We start from the raw sequence: 16,494 nt of genomic DNA, 5'->3' as shown, positions 1-16,494 counted from the left end.
TCTTGGAACAGTGCTCTCTTCACCATAGTTACAGAGCCAAACTTTAAAAGTTTTTTTAAACTAAAAGAAAAGAAAAAATGAAGCAAAATGAAAAACAACAACAAAAAACTCAACATAGGAAGTCATTTTTATGACAGAGTAAATTCAGAAAACAACAAAGTTAATACTGTTGTATATAAAGCCTGCAAGAAAAATATAAATTGATCTCAAGACTAAAAAGAATTAATGGAATAGCTCACAAAGGATTTTAAAAATCAAAAAAGAGAAAAAAATTGGGAAAGAAAGAGATAGTGATACAGAAAAATCATGAAAAAACTAGTGAATAGCTTGGTATACAAGGCACAAAAATCCTGAAGAAATTAATATCTTAAAAAACAGAAAAATTCCATTCATAAAAGAGGTACAAAAATCCAAAGAGAAGAACTCCTTAAAAAGCAGGAAGATTGAGAGCTAGCCCTAGAGACAGGAGGTCCTAGGTTCAAATCTGGCCTCAGACACTTCCTAGCTGTGTGACCCTGGGCAAGTCACTTGACCCCCATTGCCTAGCCCTTACCACTCTTCTGCCTTGGAGCCAATACACAGTATTGACTCCAAGACAGAAGGTAAGGGTTTAAAAAAAAAAGCAGGACTGGCCAAATGGAAAAAGGTATACAAAAGTGTAGAACTTTTTTTGGAAGACAGAACTGGCCTTTTGAAAAAAGAAATATAAAAATTCACTGAGGAAAAGAACTCTTTACAAAGTGGAATTGGCAAAATGGAAGAGGAGGTACAACAGCTCATTCAAGAAAATCATGTCTTAAAAATTAGAATTGGGGGAGTGGAAGCTAATAACTCCATGAGACATGAAGAAACAATCAAATAAAGTCAAAAGCAAGAAAAATAATATACCTCTAATAAAGATTTTATTTCTCAAATACATAGAGAAATGAATTGAATATATAAGAATATAAATCACCCCTAGTTTATAAAAGGCCAAAGGATATAAACAGGCAATTTTCAGACAAGTAATTAAAAGCACTCTTCAGTCATGCAAAAAAATGCTCTAAATCACTATTATTTAGAGATATGCAAATTGAAACAACTCTGAGGTGACATCCTACACCTATTATATTGGCTACTATCACATAATAGAAAAATGACAAGACTTAGAGGAGATATGGGAAATCTTAGACATTGTTGGAGTAGTTGTGGACTGATTCAGTTATTCAGGTGATCAATTTGGACCTATGCCTAAAGGGCTAAATAATAGTACATAGCTTTGACTCAGCAATACCATTACTATATTTGTATCCCAATGAGATAAAAAGGGGGGGAGGGGTTAAATATTTAAAGTGGCTCTTTTTAAGGAGACAGATTTGAAAAATGAAGGGATATCCATCAATTGGGGAATAACTGAGTAAGTTATGATATATGATTGTAATGGAATAGTATTGTACTATAAGAAATGACAAGCAGGGGGAGCTCAGAAAAACCTAGAGATACTTACATGAACTGAAGCAGAATGAAATAAAGAGAAGCAGGAGGATATTGTACAATGACAGGAATACTGAACAATGAACAACTATGAATAACAGCTATTCTCAGCAATACAATGATCCAAGACTATTCCAAAGTACTAATGATTTTTTAAAATGTCATCTACTTCCAGAGAAAAAGAAGTGAGCAACTTTTTTCACTTTCTTCATTTTTTTCAATTTGAATTTCCTTCCATAAAAGGATTACTATCAAAAAATGTTTTACATTTTTGCTCCTGCAAAATCTGTTTGAGATTAATTACCATCTAAAAGGGAGTAGGGGATTAAGAATTTGAGACTCAATAGTCTTTGAAAAATGTTGAAAACTCCTTTTATATGTGATTGAGGAAAAAATAAAATGAAGTTATTTTTAAAAAATCTTAGGATCATTAGTTATAATTAGAACTACATACTAATGTCCCCCAAAGCTGTCTGAGTCCTCTTCTCTATGTTCTATTAGTTTGGTGAATTTAATGGCTCTCATGAATTCCATTATCATCACTATAAAGATTTTTCTCAGATCTGTTTCTTCAACTCTAACCTCTCTCCTTATTTCTTCCTTCTCTAAATGTCTAGTAAACTTGAATTGGATACTACATAGACATCTTAAACTCAACATGAACAAAATTAAATAGTTACCCTTGTTGAATACCATGCCTCTTCTTAGCATCTCTTTTACAGATGAGCCACCATCCTCCAAGTTGCTCAGACTTGCAGCACAAGTATCACCTTATCACTCTTTACTTTCTATCACAAGAGAAACAGGGCTGTAGAGGTAGAAAATCTATATTCAAACTTGACTTTGCTACTTACTGCCTTTGCAACACTCAACAAATCATTTTCCCTCCCTAAGCTTCATTTTCCACTTCTGTAAAATAATTAGGATATTAGATTAGATGGCCATTTCTGTACTTCAAGCTCTGTGTCCTAAGTTCTATAATCTAGGTTAGATGTACATAAAAAAGTATTTGGGTAACCCACTCCAAGTTCTGTTTAAATAATAATAAAGGACCTTTAGAGGAAGAAAGAATTAGAGAGTCAAAGAAATTAATTTCTAATGGTAGAATCACTGAGAGTAGTTTTGGTATTCCTTAAGGATCCTCTAAAAACTCACTAGAATTATGCAGTGAATAGCTACACTTGGTAGCATAAGCGTGGTTAAGAGAAGACTTAAATTTAAGTAAATGACTTAGCTAAGAATGGTTTATGTGACCTTAGATAAATCAGTTTCCTTCTAGGGATCCCAGTTCCCTCACATTTAAAATGAAAGGCTTGTATTAGATACTGGCTAAGGTATATCTCAGCTCATATATTTGAATTCTGATGTTCTAAGATCCTGGAGTTCTAAAATAAATATGAGTATTTCCAGGTTCTGCTAAAAAAACAGAGGAATAACTCTTCCAGATTCATTATGAGAAGAAGGAGAAGGGAAGATGAGATCAATAATCTATGAACTGAATTGCAGGGCCCAGAATATTCAAAAAGTGGGTATGAACAATTGTAGCCATTCCTGAGAAGAAGGGAAGGAAAGAAGGAAGGAGAAAGAAAAAAGGACCATATAGATTTATTTTCTTTCTATCCTTCAAGGCTCCACTTAATGGTCAGATTGAAATGCCTTATAATTTCAATAAATTTAATGTGTAAGGAAGGCATAATAGGGCTTGATTGCTTCTCCTCTTTATGAAAGGTCAGTGATGAAAATCATGGAACAAAGCTGACGTTACTCTGAGCCCCCATCATCCAGTCTCCATCTCCATAACAACATGGTATGCTTGCCTCCCTCCATCAGCCTTCTTGTGGAGTTTTGTTTTCATATTTTGGTTCTTTTCATGCTGATTGGAGAATTTGTTGCCATAGCAACAGAACACAGCATTTTAGTCACGAAAGTAAGTTTTTCAATGTATATATGAGAATGTCTTTTAGTTATCATGAGAATGCCCATGAATGTTCAAGCATATGTATATATATATATATATATGTACAAGCATATAGAAACATGAAGATGTTTCTATATGCTTGTACATATACAAATCAGTGATTGTGCATGACTAACACACATCATAGAATTTGAATTATAGAACCACAGAATTTGCAAGTTGAAAAGGACCTCAGTAGGTACCCAGTTCAGGCAGCATACAATAAGAATAAATTTCAGCTATAAACAGTCATTTGCCTTCTGCTTAAAGATGTAGAAGGAGGAGGAGCCCAATGCCTCTCAAGGCAGCCCAGTCTACTTTGAGACAACTCTCAATGTCAGAAAGTGTGTCCTCATATCAAGCCTAAATTTGTTACTTTGCACCTTCCATCCATTGGTTCTTGTTCTGGCCTCGGGGCAAACCGAAAAAGTCCAATGTGTCTGTATGATCGCACATGAACTATTTGAAGAAATCTATCACATTCATGTCAAGTGTACTCTTTTGTAGGCCAAACATACATTGCTTCTTCAACCATTTCTCATATGGCTTTTCACCATACTGTTTGCCATCCTCTGCTCTAGACTTAAGATTTAATATATTATGTAAATGGTAGATATAAATCTTATATTTCTTAGAAGGTTACCAAGGTAAAGTGCTAAAATGCCGCTAAGCATCCTTAAAAATGTGGTACCCAGACCTGGACATCACGTCACACTGGTGTAGATTTAGAGTTGGAGGGGAACTTAGAGGTCATAGAGTATATGCTCCTTGCTTTATAGATGAGGACGCAAAAACACTATAAAATTAAATGTCTTAACCTGGATCATATAACTAGTAAATGTACAAGGGAGGATTTAAACCCAGGTTTTCTCCCAAATCCAGAATTCTATCTATCACTTCACATTACTTCTTAGAAAAACAAAAACAAAATGAAAACAAAAGCCTCCAGATTTGTTCTAGATGTGGTCTGATCAGGTCAGAGAACAAAATAGGACCATAACCTCTGTAGTCATGGACACTAGGCTTCTATCTTCTGTGTTTGGTACAGATTTTGTGTTGATTTACTTGTTTACATGTCATTTACTCCTAGTGGAAGGTAAATTTTTGAGGGCAGAGATTTTTCCTTTTTTTTTTGCCATTGGTTCCCCAGTTCCTATGCATGGTACTGGCATTTGATTTGTGAATACTTGTGGAACTAAATTGAATTGTATCTGTAAAATAATGGGGTAGTTTTGATCCTGAGGTTCCCCTGCTTAGACATGTACCCCAAGAAAATTAGTGAGACTGCCAGTGGAGTTGTGAATTGGTTCAACCATTCTGGTGGGCAATTTGGAACTATGCCCAAAGGGTGATAAAACCTGTCTGCCCTTTGGTTCAGCCATAACATTGCTGGGGTTATACCCCAGAGATAATAAGGAAAAAGACTTGTACAAGAATATTCACAGCTGCGCTCTTTGTGGTGGCCAAAAATTGGAAAATGAGGGGATGCCCTTCAATTGGGGAATGGCTGAACAAATTGTGGTATATGTTGGTGATGGAATACTATTGTGCTCAAAGGAATAATGAACTGGAGGAATTCCATGGGAACTAGAAAGACCTCCAGGAAGTGATGCAGAGTGAAAGGAGCAGAACCAAAAGAACATTGTACACAGAGCCCGATACACTGTGGCACAATCAAATGTAATAGACTTTTCTACCAGTAGCAATGCAATTATCCAGGACAATCCAGAGGAACTTAGGAGAATGAACACTATCCACATCCAGAAAAAGAACTGTGGGAGCAGAAATGCATTAGAAAAATATATGATCGATCACATAGTGTGATAGGGATGTGATTAAGGTTTTGATGTTAAAGGATTGCTCTACTGTAAATATGAATAACATGGAAATAGGTTTTGAACAATGATACATGAATAAACCAGTGGAACTGTTTGTTGGCTCGGGGAAGGGAGGAGGAGAGAGTGGGGGGAGATCATGAATCATGTAACTATGGAAAAATATTCTAAATAAAAATTAAAAAAAAAAGAAAATTTATGAGAAAATTAATGGCTCCAAGGTAGTGAAATGGCATAGAGAGGAAAACCTAGAAATGGGAGGTTCTGGGTTCAAACTTACCCTCAGATACTTCCTAGTTGTGAAACTTCAGCGACTCACTTAACCCCAATAGTGTAGCCCTTAACACCCTTCTGTCTTGGAACTTATATTTAGTATTGTTTCTAAGATGAAAGGTAAGGGTTTATAAAAAAAAAAAGTATGGCCCCATAGATACCAGAAATGTATGGCAATTCTCTTATCCTGTTTTTAGTAGAAAAGAAATGGAAGCAATGTGTTTGCTCATTAATTGAGGAAAGACTAAACAAATTGTGGTGCATTAATGTAAAGGAATATTATGGTAGGGTAAGAAAAGTGAATGTGAAGGATAGAGAGAGAAATTGAAAAGCATAACTAATTCAACATATAGTAAGCTGAATTCAAGAAACAATACACACAATTACTCCAACAATATAAATAAGAAGAATCCAAACCCACCACTGGAAACTTAATACAAACTTGATATAATTTGGCTCCAAAGAAGGCATATGAGATTGTTCCCTCCTTTTTTCCTCCCTTTTTTGTTTGGCAGAGGAATATGTCTATGGGTTTAGAACACTGCATAAAATGTCAGAACTTATTGATGGAATGGTTAATTTTATTAACTCCCCTTTTAATTCTTTGTTATAAAAATGGATTCTTGGGAGGATAAGGAGGAGGGATAAATTGGGAAATGAAGGTAATAAAAATAATATATTGATAAGAATTTACATTTGCTAAAACATAAGGATAAACTTACCAAAAAACTAGCTTAAATGATTTCTACTGTTGTTGCCTAGCTCTGCCATCCAAGTAGGCCCATCATATTCCACTTGCCAAAGTTGCAGGTTAACTACCTACTGTTAAGTATAATAAAAATGGCTTGCATTTGGTTTGTGACTTTAAGACTTTGGGAGATTCAGGTGCTTAGCAGACAGTTTTGAACTGTCTTACAGATACTGAAATAGTATACCATACTGAGGTATCTGTGAGCCCTCCATGTCCCTCAGTGAAGTAAGGACCAGTTCTTGATCAGGCCTCACAGCAGTGTTGGTAAACAGGTAAAAGGATTTATTGATAAAGAAACAAAAGGATTAGGAATGGAGGATTAAGGAACAAGGTTTCCCTAACCCTAAGAAGTCCCACTGGCCTCTCCCTCTACATTTCCCACATGGGAAATTCTTCCTTTTGTTTTTTTTTCTTTCCAAGTTCCCTAAACCCTTTCCTGCCTCTGGCTAAGATTCTGGTCCCTCACTGTGTATAACTGACTCTAATTAATCCTCCTTGTTGCTTTACAAGATGAAAAAGTTCTTTAAGATGACCAAGGAATGAACTCTTGATGGCTGAGTTCACCCCAGCTGGGCTAAACCCTGAGCTTGGCCTCAGCCGTCACACCAACACTGACTCTTGATTAGTCCAGGCTTGCACATGTAGTGAGGAAGGGTACTTCCCCTTCAACTTCACTGTAGATTTGATAACAGCAGAGATCAGCTACTACCTCTCCTATCAGCTCTAGAACCAGGAAGCAAGAACCCCTTCAGTTGGTTGGTGTCCCCTCAGTGAGTAACTCACTTTCTCTCTCTGATTCCACATCGGTTACCCTGTGAGGTAGGGTAGTGATTATTATTCCCATTTTATAATTGAGGAAATTGAGATTCAGAGAAATGAGAGAACTTGCCCATAGTCATACAACTAAGTGTCAAGAAAGAATTAGAATTCAAGTCTTGTCTGACTCCAGATTGTGTTCCCCACCCCCTCTAAATCCTGACGAAAGAGCCCCAGTCTAAGGAAGCTGCTGGTCCTCTCAGAATGCTATTTTATAGGTGTGGAGTGAGGGGTAGTGATAGGTAGCACTTCTCTATAGGTTTTCTGTTTTGCTGGGATATTTGATAGAGGATATCTATCCTTGCAGAACCAACTCAGGCTTGGGAAATCCACTTCAATAAATTTTATGTAGTTGCTATTTTTCCAGGAGAGAAGAATTTTGAATCTATGATTAGATTTTCTACTGCCTTTTCCTTAAAAAAAAACATATATGAAGGAGTGGGCAAAACTGATGTTATGAGGCCCAGAAGATGAGAATGACCTTGGCTTTATCTCAATTTAGTTCTTGCACATTCTCCTCCCCTACTTTTTTCTTCCTTCCTTTTTACCAATTCCCTATCCCTCAAAGGTGGATTAAGTCTATACTGACAGGCTTCAGAGATAGGGATTCTGTTAGAATTAGGGGAAGGATCTCTATTAGATAGCTACAGTTCCTTATCACTGGATTTTCTCCTACTAAGTCTGGCTTCCCCCTCCTTATCACACCTTTCTTCCCTTGCTTTCTCTTCTCTATCTCATGAAATTCCTTTTAATTTCTTCTCCTCTTCCCCATCTCTCAAGTTCTCTATACAACTTTAGAAAAGAGAAAAAATTCTGCCTTGATGTCTCACTTAGCACTTGGAGTCTACCTTTCTTTTCAAATATAGCTTGTTCTCTTCTCTCCTTATCCATTCTCCCCACACTGATTTCATCTTGAGACTTCTCTGAATTAGAAGAGGCCAAACCTGGCTCTGTCATCAGGCTGTGGCTACCCAAACTTTTCTTATTTTTTTTATGGTTGTCAGGAAAATAAGATAAGCCCAGCTTGGTTCATTTTCTTCAGGGTTATGAAATTGTCCCAAGTCAAAGGGAAAATAATACTTGACTAACTCAGAAGACCCAGGACTTCAAGTCTTGGCTATAAGGATCATAGATTCAGAGAACTGGAAAGAACTTTCACCATCATCTAGCTCAACCTTTCATCTTATGGGAGAGAAAAGTGAAACTAAGAAAGATTAGGTGATTTACTGAAGGTCAAACAGATAGTGAAAGAGGTAAGATTTGAACCCTGGTCCTGCAAACTCTAGAACTTTTGCTTCTTCTGCCCCATTAACTAAATGACTTAAGTAACTCACTTTATCTCTGGTTCTGTTTCCTCATTGGATTCAGTGACCTCTGAGGTCCTTTGTTGGATATCAGGGAAGTCACTTGTAACTCATGTCCTGAGAATCCTGAGAGATTAAAAGCATTCCAGGTCCCCAAGACCACTTCTATCATTTTCAGATTCTGACAAGAACCAAAATTCTTATCCTGGCATTCAAAGCCTTTCACAGCATGGAAGCAATTTACTCCTCCAGTTTCATCACATAGGACTATGCATCAAATATTCTATTAAGTATTTTCCATTTTTCCACACATAACACATAATTTCTGACCTCTCTGCCTTTGATCATCCTGTTTTTTTTTGTACATGTAATATGATTTCCTAGGCTAACACTGGAAAAATGACTTAATCTATTTGTGTCTCCAGCTGTTAGTCTCTTATGAACTGTGAGATTTAAAATGGTTGAGGTCTTAAACGGTAGTGATAAAAATAGTGGAAGATATAAATTGTGATAGATATAAGAGAGGGTGAGTAAATTTGACTGCAAAAATATGTTTCACTACATTGTCTTGGGTTTTAAAATCAAATATAAGGTGGTTGTCAGGGAAATATTCCCAATTATTCAAATACCCAAGTCAATTGGGTTTTATAGAGATTTTAATTAACAATACAATGAGTAATCAAAGAAAGAGAGAGAGCAAGAAAGGAATAAGTATGAAGGGCCTGAAGCCGACATGGCCTAGACATGAGTCTTAAAAGAGAAATCAGTCAGTTTTTTATAACTCACCATAAGATCTGTCTAAGTAAGGATTTCTAATGACACCAGGCCAGCAGCATCTCAGCTGCTTTCACCAGCTCCCTCCTCCATCTGAATGTTTCAGAATCAGTCTCCTCAGAATGAGTCTCTCCAATCTGAATGTTTCAGAATCACTCTCCAGCTCTTCCCTTAGCTCTTATTTTTAAGGGCAAAATCTTCTCTGTCACCTCCCCTAAGTCCTTATATCTACCAATCACTGTAGATGTTTCTAAAGGACCGCCCATTTTGAATTCACAGCTGAGTAGTTTTAATCTCTTTAGTAAGTCAGGAAAAAAATGCTGCTGTGTCGACAAATTTCATTAGAAAAAACCTCTGAATAAGTTATCACCCTTTTAGGTTTAAGTAGTTTACAAGTTGCCCCACCTTTATAGGTACTTAGTATCCCATTGTATCAATTCTAAAACAGTCATGACTCAAAGAACTTCCTGTCCCTTCCATAAGCATGGATCAAAGTACTTTTCATTGTTCTCAAGGAGCTCTCTGTCCTAAAGCAGTCCTAAGTAGGGTGGAGTAGGGATATTCCCAAGGCAAGGAGCCCCCACACTCAAGTAGAGTTCTCACCAGCTGCTAGGGAATTTTTTTAAGTAGAAGATTCCCCAATGGGGGAAACCCCTAACATTCATAAGTCTGAGAAATTTTGAGGTTTACAGAACTAAGTCATAAATTGGCTCTGATTTGCCTTGTGGAAAGATCTTCCTATTCTCCAAATTACACTTCTTTGTCCCTGCAATGGTGTATTATTTAGTCAGTTCATGCCTTGAAGGAACTAACAATCTATTCAGATTCTCTAGCATATATGTAGATAATTATAATAGAAGCCACAATTGTAAGAAGCAAAAGAGAGGATCTTGGAAAATATAAAGAGTCACATGTGGTGACACATTCCTATAATTCCTGCATCTTGGAAGGCTGAGGTTGGTGGATTGCTTGTGCTTAGGAGTTCTGAGATGCAGGAGAACTAAAGTTAATGGATGATCAAATTACTTGCCAGAAGTGTAGAAAGCTCCCAGTAGTGGGGATCCACCAGCATTTCTAAGGCAGGATGATTTGGTCCAAATTATTAAATGGAGCAGGTGCAATCTTCTGTGCTCATCAGCTGTGGAGTTATGTCCATGAATGGCTTGTATTTCCATACATCCTAGGAAAAATAGGGAGATTCAGTCTCAAAATACAGAACAAAAAACAAAAACAAAAAAGAACTTAGGAAGGAAGAGAGGAAGAAATAAAGAAATAAATAAAAAATTAAAATGTAAGGTTGGAAAGAATACCTTTTCCTTGGTTGTTTTTTTTTTTGGGGGGGTATTGTGGCATTAATTAAACAGCATTATTTATTAAATGTCTATTGTGTATCAAGCACTATGCTAGGTGCTAGGAGATAGAAATATAGTTGTATCAGGGAAGGCTTCATGAAGAAATTGGCACCTGACCAGAATCATGAAAGAAGAAAAGATTTCTGCCAAGTTAGGAATGTAGAGAAACTCTCTGGTATAGTGGATAGAGTCAAGGAGACCCATGTTTGAACTCTGACACATGTTTGCTGAGATAACCCTGGGCAAGCCATTTGAATTTTCAGTACCGCAGTCTACTCTCTAAGACAACTAGACATAGAATAGGTGCTGAGAGTGAGTTTCCTAAAGCAATGGATTTGCAGACCTAGGCTATAAACAAACAAATGAAAGTAGGAATGTAGAAGGACAATATTGTAGACACGAGAGCTGTCCTCTATGAATAGTAGAGGGAAATAAATAGTAGGAAATAAACAAAGAAGAGCTTCTGGTCTAATGTATCTAGAATACTAGATGAATAAAAGGGAATAATATGAAATGATGTGAGAAGTAATTTGGAATCAGATTATAATAGATGTTAAACAATACACCAAGGAGTTTCCAATTTGTCCTATAAATAATTTGAACTTTGAAGATTTTCATCCAACTTCTATTTAGATATTTGCATTAGGAAGTCTTTTCGACAAATGGGTAGATAATGGTTTAGAGAGGAGAGCGATTGGAAAATGAGTAAATCAGTTAGGAAATGCTTATAAGAAGTAAAGGCTTGAACTAGAGTGGGAGTTATATGAGTTCAGAAGAAGGGCCAGAAGAGATGTGGCATTTAGTTGGTATATATCTGGCATTGTTATTAAGATGCCGGACTTGGTGTCAGGAACACCTGAGTTTAAGCCTTAGCTAACACCAATTATATGCGACCCTAGGAAATTCACTTAACCTCTCCTGCCCTCAGTCTCCTCATATGTGAAATGTGGAGGGCAGCAGATAAGGACCATTTCAGCTCTAAATCTTTAGGTCCTATGATTAAATGGGAAGGATAAACCAAAGCATAGCATATTAGAAAGCTGGGGATTCAAGCCAGGGTAACTAGGATGGTGGTGTTACCATCAATAAGAATTGGGAAGAGAAATACATTTAATCTAGAATGTGGAAACAATGTAGAAACTTAAGTTACAGGATCTTAATATCATAGATTAGGTAAGGATGACCCTTGGAGATCACCTAGTTCAACTCCTTCATTTTAAAGATGAAGGAAACAAGATCCAGAGATTTTTCAGAAACTTGTCCAGAGTCTCACATACAGTATGTGAAACGGGATATGAGCCCATCTTTCTGAGTCTTAGTCATGATAACATGGTATCTCTTAAGACAGAAGAACTGGGATGAAATCCTATCTCCACATTAATCAACTGTGTGACCTTTCATGAGGTCACTTATTTTTCCAGTATCTTATAAATACTGGACAACAAAGACAACAGAGAGACTCATCCTGGAAGCTCTCTTTGCAGATGACTGTGCTCTCATGGCCCACCAAGAAAATCATCTCCAAACCATTGTGGACAGGTTCTCTACTGCAACAAAACTGTTTGGCCTGACTATCAGCCTCAGCAAAACAGAGGTGCTGTTCCAACCTGCACCAGGGAGGCCAACTAACTAGATGTGCATTACAATCGACAGCACGCAGCTTTCTAACATCAACACCTTCAAGTACCTGGGCAGCACCATCGCCAATGACGGGTCCCTAGACCACGAGATTAATGCCAGGATTCAAAACGCCAGCCAGGCACTCGGGCAGCTGCACTCCAAAGTCCTCCAACACAGCGGTGTAAGCACTGCGACGAAGCTCAAAGTGTATAATGCAGTGGTCCTCAGCTTGCTCCTGTACGGTTATGAGACATGGACACTGTACCGGAAGCACATGAAACAGCTGGAGCAATTCCACCAACGCTCCCTCTGGTCAATCATGAGGATCCGATGGCAGGACCGAATCACCAATCAGGAAGTCCTCGACAGAGCCAACTCCACCAGCATCGAAGTCATGGTCCTCAAAACCCAGCTACGATGGTCTGGACTCGTCATCCGCATGGACCCACAGCGAATACCTAGACAGGTATTCTATGGTGAACTGTCAGCTGGACTCAGGAAACAAGGCCGACCAAAGAAAAGATTCAAGGATCAGCTAAAGTCCAACTTGAAGTGGGCTGGCATGACACCAAAGCAACTAGAACTCGCTGCCTCTGACAGAAGCAGCTGGCGAACCCACATTAACCATGCCGCCACCACCTTTGAAGATGAGCGACGTCGACGTCTTGCCGCTGTGCGTGAACACCGACACCAGGCTACAACTGCACCTCCCGTAACAACTGGCGTTCCATGCCCCATGTGCCACAAACTGTGTGCCTCAGCCTTTGGACTCCAAAGCCACATGAGGGTACATCAATAGATGATAATGCACAAAGACAATAGTCATTCTCAGTCACCGAGAGACTACCACTATATGTAAAATGAAGAGGTTGGACCAGAAGATCTCTAAGGCTCTATTCAACTATGAATCTATGATCCTAGGTCATTTCTTATCTCTGACTTAAATCTATAAAATACATAATTAGAGCAAGATGGCTTTTGATGTCTTTCTGGCTCTAACTCTTTGATCTCTTGACCTTCATTGGGCCTGATTTTTCTCATCTGTAAACTAAATTGATTGAACTCTGAAGTCTAAAGGAGAGAACCAGAGGCCACCAGAAAGTCATGGGAAACCCTTAAGGGATTTTAGGAAGATGATCAGCCAGTGGAGAGCCTTGGCATAGAACCCAAAGGATCAAGCAGTCATAAGTCTAGAATGTGAAGGAACCTGAATCCATCAAGTCTGACTTCTTCATTTTATAGTTGAAGAAACTGAGGCCCACAGTATAGAAGTAATTTACCAACTGTCAGAGACTCATTGATCTAGTCAACTTCCCATTTTACAGAGGATGAAAATGCAACCCAAAGTAGTCATGTAATTTCCCAAAGGTCACACAGTTAGTAAAACAACAAAGCTAGCATTTGAATTGAAGTCTTCTTCAATTCTTCAATGACTGCAAAATGTGCTCTTGCTTCTGTATCAATATGTAGGAAACTTATGAAACCTAGTTCATTTAGAAGTTGCCCTGATAAGTTAAAAGCACCATTAAGAAGGGTCTGAAAAAATATATCAAGATATGTTTTTTAAAAAATCTCCTGAGCCAGATGAAAACTGTGATGGTCCCATAGACTTCCCCATGGAGAAACTTCAGTTCTGTCTTTGGATTCAATTGAATCCTGGGAAAATGGAGAATTGCTTTCAAATACCTTGAATCTCTAGGGCAAGATGCAGCCATGACAAGAGAGGTTAAGTGACTCCCATTCTGTTTTCTGGTTCCTGAAGTGGGGTTGAGCTTTTTGCCCTGTAGTAGTCCTGTCTTGCTGATAGCTCATTCATCTCCATAAAAATATATCTTGAGTGTTTTTCCCATCCCTAGAAAATGGGCAAATCTATCAACTCTGGTTTCTCATTTTCCCAATGCAGTACCCTTCCCACTATTTTGAGTCATATAATTGACATTCCCACAATCCCTGCCCCCATTTCAACCAAGACAAAAATAATGTGAACTGCCTTATATATGTACAATTAAAAAATTCCAAAATAGGTCACTCGATACTAGATAATATAAATTGGTAGTTATCCCATTCAACATGGTCGTAGTCTTCTCTCCAGTAACATTCAGCAGTAAGAGAAAAGGATCAGAGAAGATGTATTGTACAGGTAATTCAGAGTAGGAGTTTGAAGAGGGATAAAATGCCAAAAGCCAAGGAGAGGGGAAGAACTCCAGAGTAGAAGCTGGTTGTTTTCCCCTAGACAAATCTGAATTGAAATGGTTTCATTACTGTATTTGTGTTCCTAGCACCTAGCAGACTAAGTGGCACATTTAATGTTTGTTGACCTGACCTGAATATAATTACCCTATTTAGCCTTCATCATAAATACTAGCTAGGTGGTGTAGTCAATGGTACTCTCTACTCTGAGTTAGGAAGACCTCAGTTCATAATCCTAGCTTAGGTACTTATTAGGTATATGACCTTGGGTAAGTTACATCACCTTTTGGGGCATCAGTTTCCTCATCTGCAAAATGCAAATAATAATAGCACCTAGTTCATAGAATTGTTGTGAGGATTAAATTGAAGAAGATATGTTAAGTACTTTGCAAACCTCAAAATGCTGTCTAAATGCATAAATGTGCTATTAGAGCCCTAAGAAATAGGTTAGACAGAGAATTCTAAGTAGACCTGAGAAAAAAACAGATGAGAATGATTACTTTTTAGTGCTCCCCAAGAAGTCTCAGCTATAATGCTTTTTTTGGGGGGGGGGGTAAGGGAAAGAGTGTTTCAGCTGATTTCTTTTTGTTTCCTTTCTTGTAAAAGGACTTCGTCCTTACCTTTTCACAGTAATTTAGACAATTTTATTGATGAGTGATATATCACTATTTCCTGTCTTTCTCTGTAAAGATTTTAACATTCCTGGATTCATTTCTTCAATGAACATTTTGTTGTTGCTATTTGGTTGGCTTAGTCATAGCCAAGTCTTTGTGACCCCCTTTGGGTTGTTTTTTATTGAAAAATTGTATTTAATTGATTAATTAAGAATATTTTCCCATAGTTACATGATTCATGCTCTTCCCCTCCTCTCTACCCCCCCCCCCCATAGCTTACACAATTCCAGTGGGTTTTACATGTGTCATTGATCAAGACCCATTTCCACATTATTGATATTTGCACTAGGGTGATTGTTTTGAGTCTACATTTTGGGGGTTTTCTTGGCAAAGATTGTAGAGTGGTTTGCCATTTCCTTCTCCATCTCATTTTACAAATGGGGAACTGAGGCAAACAGAAATGCGTGATTTGCTCATTTACACAGCTAATAAATATCCGAGATGTGATATGGAAATCACTTTAAAAGACTGATATATATTAATTTAAGGTCGCCAAGGAATTCAGCTATGTAATTCCTAAATGAAAACTCAAGTCAGCAGTCAACCTTTTATGGAGTTTTTAATTACAAACAGGAGGAAGAAAGGTATTAGAGAGAGAGAGGGAGAGAGAGAGAGAGAGAGAGAGAGAGAGAGAGAGAGAGAGAGAGAGAGAGAGAGAGAGAGAGAGAGAGAGAGAGAGAGAGAGAGAGAAGGGGAGAGAAGGGAATAGGGCTTAAATACCCACTCTGCTTAGGCTGGGCCAAAGGCCCAAGGCCTTGGATAGCCGAGGCAAAGAAAAGAGATCAGTCCCTATCACTAACGTGACCAAAATGGAGAAACAGTCTGAGGGTCTCCACTCCAAGCACCAGGCTCCAACAACCACACTCTCCTCCACACAGGAAGTTCCAACACTCCTCAGCTCTCCTCTACCTCACTTCCTGTGTCTCACCTGTGCCAATGGTGGCTCTAGCTTAACCCAGGACCACCCAGAGGTCTGTCCCCTTTGCACATATCTGTTGAAGGCCATATTCTCAAATAATTAAATCTTGAGCTTTGCTTCAGCCCTTTCTAAATCCTGTTACCTTGAGTAGGGTGGAGATTGTAGTTTCCAAGACCTGATTCTGTCATTCCAAGTATCTCTATTGTTATTGATCAGGAAATAGCCAAATCCCATCCTATAAAGAATGGTTTGAACAGGGTTGAGTAGTTTTGAAATTCACAGAGGTCAGATTTAAACTCATGAAGTTGAGTCTTCTGAATTCCAAGCTCAGTGCTCTAAATACTTACTAATAGCAAATCACTATTTTAGGTGCCTTTGGGGTTATAAAAAGGATGTATATGATCCTTCCCCTCCAGAAAACTATAGTAAAATAGGGAGGATTTGATGAGTATGGAAATTGCCATAAGGGAGAATATGCCACCTGCCATAAGAAAGTTACCAACCAAGGGTTTCATATTTTTGGAAGACAGAGAGCCCTAATCATATGGAAAACTAT

The sequence above is a fragment of the Monodelphis domestica genome, chromosome 5 (assembly GCF_027887165.1).
Source record: "Monodelphis domestica isolate mMonDom1 chromosome 5, mMonDom1.pri, whole genome shotgun sequence".
NCBI lineage: Eukaryota > Metazoa > Chordata > Mammalia > Didelphimorphia > Didelphidae > Monodelphis > Monodelphis domestica.
This window is presented reverse-complemented; position numbering follows the sequence as displayed.